Raw genomic sequence first — 6138 nt, 5'->3', positions numbered from 1 at the left:
CACCATTGTATTTTGTCAAAATTGAAGTTTTCCAACACAGAAAAGAAAATATTTTTTTTAAATGAAAGCATTTTAAATATTAAAACACCTCTATCACTGAAAGAAAAATAATAGATGTCCCTCTACATGTTTCAATTTTTGTGCATGATGCATTTTATAAAATAATTGTTTTACTTTTTCTGCTAATAATTGATACTCACGGACTAAACTGATAATCTGTCCACTACTAAATATTGTACTCATTGTATTAAGCAAATATTGAGAATGCTGTTAAATTTTTTGTAGAGTCTACACAGGAAACCCACTGGTAACTTTTCTTATTAAAACACTTTCATCTTTTACTTACATACCCAGATATCCCTCTACAAAATGTGCTAAAAATATTTCAATAACCTTTGCAAAAAATATTCTTTGATCACGGTTATCTTTACTTACCTACATTATTAATTATTACAATATAATTACATCAAAACCATTTACACTTTCAATTTCAAATTGTATTACTTCATAATTAAACCATAAGGAGGATAAGGTAATTAATTTTCAAAGAAACAATTTCAGTGCATAAAGTTAAGTATCAATTAATATGCATATTAAATTGCCATTAGATTTTTTAAAAATTAATTTGTTCTCAATCTTTCAGAGCAGTAGAAATTTCATCAGTGTTGTTTCAATGTCAAGTAATTCACAAGTAAAACACAAAGTGAATTTAATTACAATAATCACTAAGAGTATAATTATGATTCTATTTAACATTTCTTATTTGAGTCTTTCTTCTTAATTTTTAAGCTATAATCACAAACATCCTTAAATATACTGATTTTTCTAAATATAAAATAGTGCTTTAAAATCTATTATTTAGGGGGATATGTAGGATGTACATCTCATTTTTCAGAAAAAATACAGTCTGTGGTGTCCGAATAGTATAGCCAATTTATAGTATAGCCAGTGATATTAATAAAAACACAGAATAGTATGTCTCCTAAAGGACAGACTGCTAACCAATTTACCCAAATTTCCCCTAAATGTTATATAATATAAAATATGCTTTCTAATGTCAATAGCAATGTAGACAAAACTAACAACTGCAATATCCTCTCCTCTTTATAGTTCCTATGAAAACTTATATTAGCATTAGCTATCTTGCTAAACATACTTTCCATATATTGTAAAGTCCATTATTTACTTAAATATGGATTAAGAGTAGTGTTTTCTTTCCTTTTAGTCTAAGGTAAAATTGATTACATTTCAAACCATCTTTAGTTTCTATGTAGCTGATAAAGTTATTTTTATATGCTTTAATGTAGCATGACAAATGCAAAACAAAAAAGTGGTTATTCTAATAGTCATTAGAATTGTTGAGAAATATTTATTATGATTTTTAATATGTTTTAATAAAAATCATTCACTATGAAAATAACATTTTCTAGATTGGGGAATAGAAATATAACTTTCATTTTTTAAAGATATATAGAGGATAAAAATCATTGTTTGAATACTAACAGAGAAAAATTCAATCCACATTTATTGCTGGATATTTGAAGTTTCCATGTGGTCTATACTAAAAGAATTAATCAAATTTTGGTGTACAGTGGTTTATAACACCTAGAAAAATCTAGTTTTTTCAATTTTCAAAAAATTGTTCAATATAGAGTTTCCAAAACAATTTTTCTATTTCAGATTCTTTTCTTTTTCATCTCCTCTATTAACTTTAATCACATTTTCAACATGCAGCCAAGAATGAAGCTTTGACAGAAAGCCATAAGTTTACACAGTCAAGCACTGTCAGTTTTCTGCAGTCACAACACTGAGATAAGATGAGAGAGTTAGATATTTTCTTTCTTGTACCCTTCTTGACTTAAAAGCAATGAAAACTATTACAAAGATTTGGCCATACCTCAAACTCATTTTCCATAAATCTCTTGAAATTATTGCATTTACTTTTGCTTGGTGTATGGCAAACAAAATCAACTTAGTTCTTCAATTCAATTTCTAAATGCAGAATTTTAAGAATCATAATGATGACAAAATTGGTACATTTCATCATAATGCACCTGCTTATGAGAACAGACGTGAACATTAAAAAGAATTCACATTTAACACGGATCATTTGCCACATGGACAGACACTTCTGGTTCATTCAGAGCCAGAATGCTTATATGGTTCCAGAGGAACTCCTTGGCAGAATTTGCTGATTACTCATTAAACAGTTGAACATGTATAGACATTATTTATCTTATAAAGCTTATCCACAGAAAAACAGACACAAAAATGAGGTAAATACTATGGGCAAGATTGTGATTCTTGGAAAAAGGCTAAAAGCCAAAATATATGTTTGGTAAGCTTTTCCTCCTAAGCATGTTTCAAAAGCTAAAAATACTAAGAGCTATAAGGCCACAAAGCTTAACACACATGCGTCTTGTCCTCCAGGAAAATGCAGGACACTCTGCTGCACTGCAAAATCTGATCTTTCCCAATAGGCAGTGCCAGCAACACTGCAGCTATCTTTGTCACAGTGGAGACAATACTTTGATCATTCCTTCTTTTAAATGTGATCTTTGTTCCAAGGCCAGCTGTTTGTTTACATTACGCATGGAATGACACTTTATGGATCCTTAAGTCTCTTACTACCTGCCTTTAAGCTACAGTAATTAACATCAACCCTCTATGAGAATGAGTTGAATTATCTTTCTAAGAAGTCTGTAGTTATAGTTCTCTCAGCTAATCAGAATTTGATCAGAAAACAAATCAAATTCTGACAAAGGGTAAATTCATCCCATTTTCCCCCTCTTCTTCCCCATTCAAATGATCATATTTAGGCACTTAAAACAGGAATGGTATAGCACTCTTCTATTGGCCATTCAGTCAGGCTCCAGCTGCAGTTTCTCTGTGTGCCTCTGTAAAATGCCACTGAAGGTATTCTAAGCTTGAAGCAGAGGCTAAATTTTGGTGGGAGTATTTTGTGGAGGAGTCAATATCTTCTCTTTCATTTGTCAATGTTGTGGTTCAAGTTCTTAAAAAGGTTAGAATTTTGCTAGTCCTTTCTCCATCTCAGCATATTGCTCTTTAAGCCTCTCCATGGTTCTTCTGTGTTTTTCATCCACCTCAGCGTGACAGTGGGGTTGTTCTTTCATGAAATCCTCCCACTGGAGTTGATGCTGTTTCTCAGTAGCTATTAAGTGGTCATGATACGTCTTTCTTCATTCCTGTTCCCTCTGCTAGAGTCTACAGATGGAGTCATTAGATGCTTGCAATCTCTGGAGAACTTCTTTCAAGTTGTCCTGCATCATTTGTCTGCATTTGGGAAGAGTATGTTCATTTGTTTCATGGATCATAGTCTTCCAGTTTTCAAGAACACACATTCTTCAGCAAAGACCAAGTTAATAATTTGAAGAAAAATGTGATCTTAGCAAAGACCACGTTTTTCTTCAAATTATTTTACAAAATAATAACGAGTTTCACCTTCTATAACTGGTCTGTGATCCAAAAGCCTTGAATGAATTTCTCCAAGATCCTTGATAATGATAGTGTTGAGCCCGGGGTCCCCAGCAAGTCCCTTTTCTTGCTGCTGCCGCTACCAGGAACAACCTCACAACCCACAGGGGTCTCTGTCCCTCCTCCACTCATCCCGACTGGCCACTATTTCAGATTCTTAAGAACAAAATGCTCTTTCATGGTCAGACTGTGGAGTGACATCAATTACTTGGAGCACAGAATTTGTTTTCTGAATATTAGTTAGGAGACCAAAACTTTCCAGAGCAATGAATATCAGAAAAGTTTAGGGGATTCACAGAGAAAAAGGGTTTGTGGCCTGGTCAAGAATCCTAAGGAAACCTCAAACTGACTAAGAAAAAACACCAAATATTTATGTATCAATCCCCAAATAATTAAATTATTTCTTGACTATCAAGGCAAGATTTTTTTGTAAAGAGTAACAATAGGTGTTCCTTAGCAGAAACAGACAAAGAGAATAAAAGAAATAGTTTTATTTTTCCTAATCTGCTTTTCATTAGCCAAACATCCAGGCCCATTGCAAAATTAATCAATAATGTGGGATTCTGGATAGATAATTATGCAGAAGAGGTGAAGAGGCTGAGTAGCAAAGCATGTGATGTACCATGGTTCAGCAACAGTGCCTTCTCTATACAGGAAGGGCTACTTCAAAGAGATGATTAAAGCACTATTATAAGACAGCTACCTATATTTTAATTTTAAACTTTCTTTCTCATTTGCTGATGACCAATGTCCTCTATTCTTAGTTCCATCCTCATATTTTAGTCTCACAGCCTTGCCTTTTTATAATTTAAAAAATGGAAAAGAATCAAAGCAGTGGCAGTTAGCACAACACATTGCAAAAATAAAACACCATACTTAGAGTGAAATCTCAGAATAGCAATTGAAATTCTAGGGGAGTTTAGGGCAAGAGATATCCTAAAGTTAACCCAACTTAAAAATTGTTCACCAAGATAGAGGGATAGATATGGGCAGGGCACTAATTTGAGTAAAAAATCTAAAGTGAGTTATGGAGATCGTTTTTGGACATATCAACTTTGGGCTTAATCCAAGTAGAAAACAATCTATATTGTCATAAAACAATGAGAACCATTCAAGGGAGCATGGGTAGCCCGGGGAGGAAATTCAGTGAAGAGAAAAGTGCAATATCTTCAGCTGATGCTGACCTAGACAATCCCTTAGCTTTTTTCAAATCACTTTCTTCACATGGAAAATGAAATAATTATACTATCAACAAACTAATCTTATTATATATCTAACAATTTATTTTAAATATTAAATGATAAGATAGATACAATTAATTTATGGGTGCCAATTTTGTATCTTGCTATTTTGCTGAATTGATTTGTGAGTTTGTCAGAGAGTGACAAACTGGCTTAACCTATTACCAATTTACTAGTAATAACAGAAAATAGACACAGATGGAGTGGTCTGTAAACAAGGAGCCCAGAAAAGAATCCCAGACACACAAGGTGAACTGGATCATTCAGTGGAAAGGCCACATTTCAGCAGTTCAGGTGTCTATGGGGAGGCTGGCCACACTGCAGATGGCCAGGTGAGTGTTGGATTCTGTCACACGGGTCTCAGCTCACTTGCCAGAGTCTGCCAAGGTTTTGTAAAACTGCATGCACCTCCCTGCCCCATGAACACCTGGCCCAGCTTGGGCAAGAAGACAGAGTGCTTGTCACATGGGGTGAAGAAATTGAATGGTAAGAAAGAATGTACTCCTTTAGTCCCGGTTGTGGGAGGGTGCCACACTATGAATGCCCCAGGCCTGTCTTCCAAGTCCACACCATTGTACACAATTAGTAAAACAAGCTTTGTGTATGATGTTTAGATGAGGAGAGAGATGGGACAGCAGCAATTCCTGAAATAGCCCCCAAAGTATTCATATAAATAGAAACACCCCTTCTTTTGATGTTGTTTTTGTTGTTGTTCTTTTAATGATTTCTAACATTATGTGGTGTCCTTGTGAGCCAAGCAGAGCCCAAGGCATGAGGACAACTGACCACAAAACAACCCATGGGTGCCTACCTTGTTTACCATCAGCATGACTTGAAAGCAGTATGTATTTAGATATCTTTTCATGTCAGTGAATTTTAAATTTCCCTGGTAATCTCTTTCCTTCTTTCTGAACTTGTGCATACAGCATGTGACCATTCCTGCAGTTGTACTCTGGATCATGAAGTATTAATAACCTAGCTTTTTGCTTTATCCATTTAGGTGCAAATCATAGCCCAAATCATAATTTCCAGTAAGTATCTGTTTTCCTCAAACCATTTTCTGATGCTCTGAGAGTTTAGATTATGTAAGAATCTAGGTTTTAAATTCAACAGACTCCTGTCTTTCCTGAAATTGCTAGAATTTGGCTGGTCATTACACAAGAATGGCAATGTGCTTGTTTAGGTTTGGGAAACTTTTACAGAAAAAAACTGTCATAATAATAAAAATTGTTAATTGCTTTCAGGAATCTTGACCTTTCAGGACAACTAAATCAGATATAAACATATACCCCAGATTGCCGGGACCTCCAGGAGGAGCCTGGTATACAAAGGTGTCTGCAAGCAGGGAGGCAGTTCTCACTGTGAAATCCCCACCCCAACTGTCTGCAATTTATAATTCTAT

The 6138-nt window shown here is 34.5% G+C and overlaps 1 pseudogene; it reads right to left on the bottom strand.

The window, feature by feature from the left end:
* Positions 1 to 3117: 3117 nt before the first annotated feature.
* Positions 3118 to 3627, bottom strand: LOC144370164 (biogenesis of lysosome-related organelles complex 1 subunit 5-like; annotated as a pseudogene).
* Between the last annotated feature and the right edge of the window lie 2511 nt (positions 3628 to 6138).

This window comes from Ictidomys tridecemlineatus, chromosome 13 (assembly GCF_052094955.1).
Source record: "Ictidomys tridecemlineatus isolate mIctTri1 chromosome 13, mIctTri1.hap1, whole genome shotgun sequence".
Classification (NCBI taxonomy): Eukaryota; Metazoa; Chordata; class Mammalia; order Rodentia; family Sciuridae; genus Ictidomys; species Ictidomys tridecemlineatus.
Note: the sequence above shows the minus strand (reverse complement) of the source record. Positions and strands in the feature narration are given on the sequence as shown.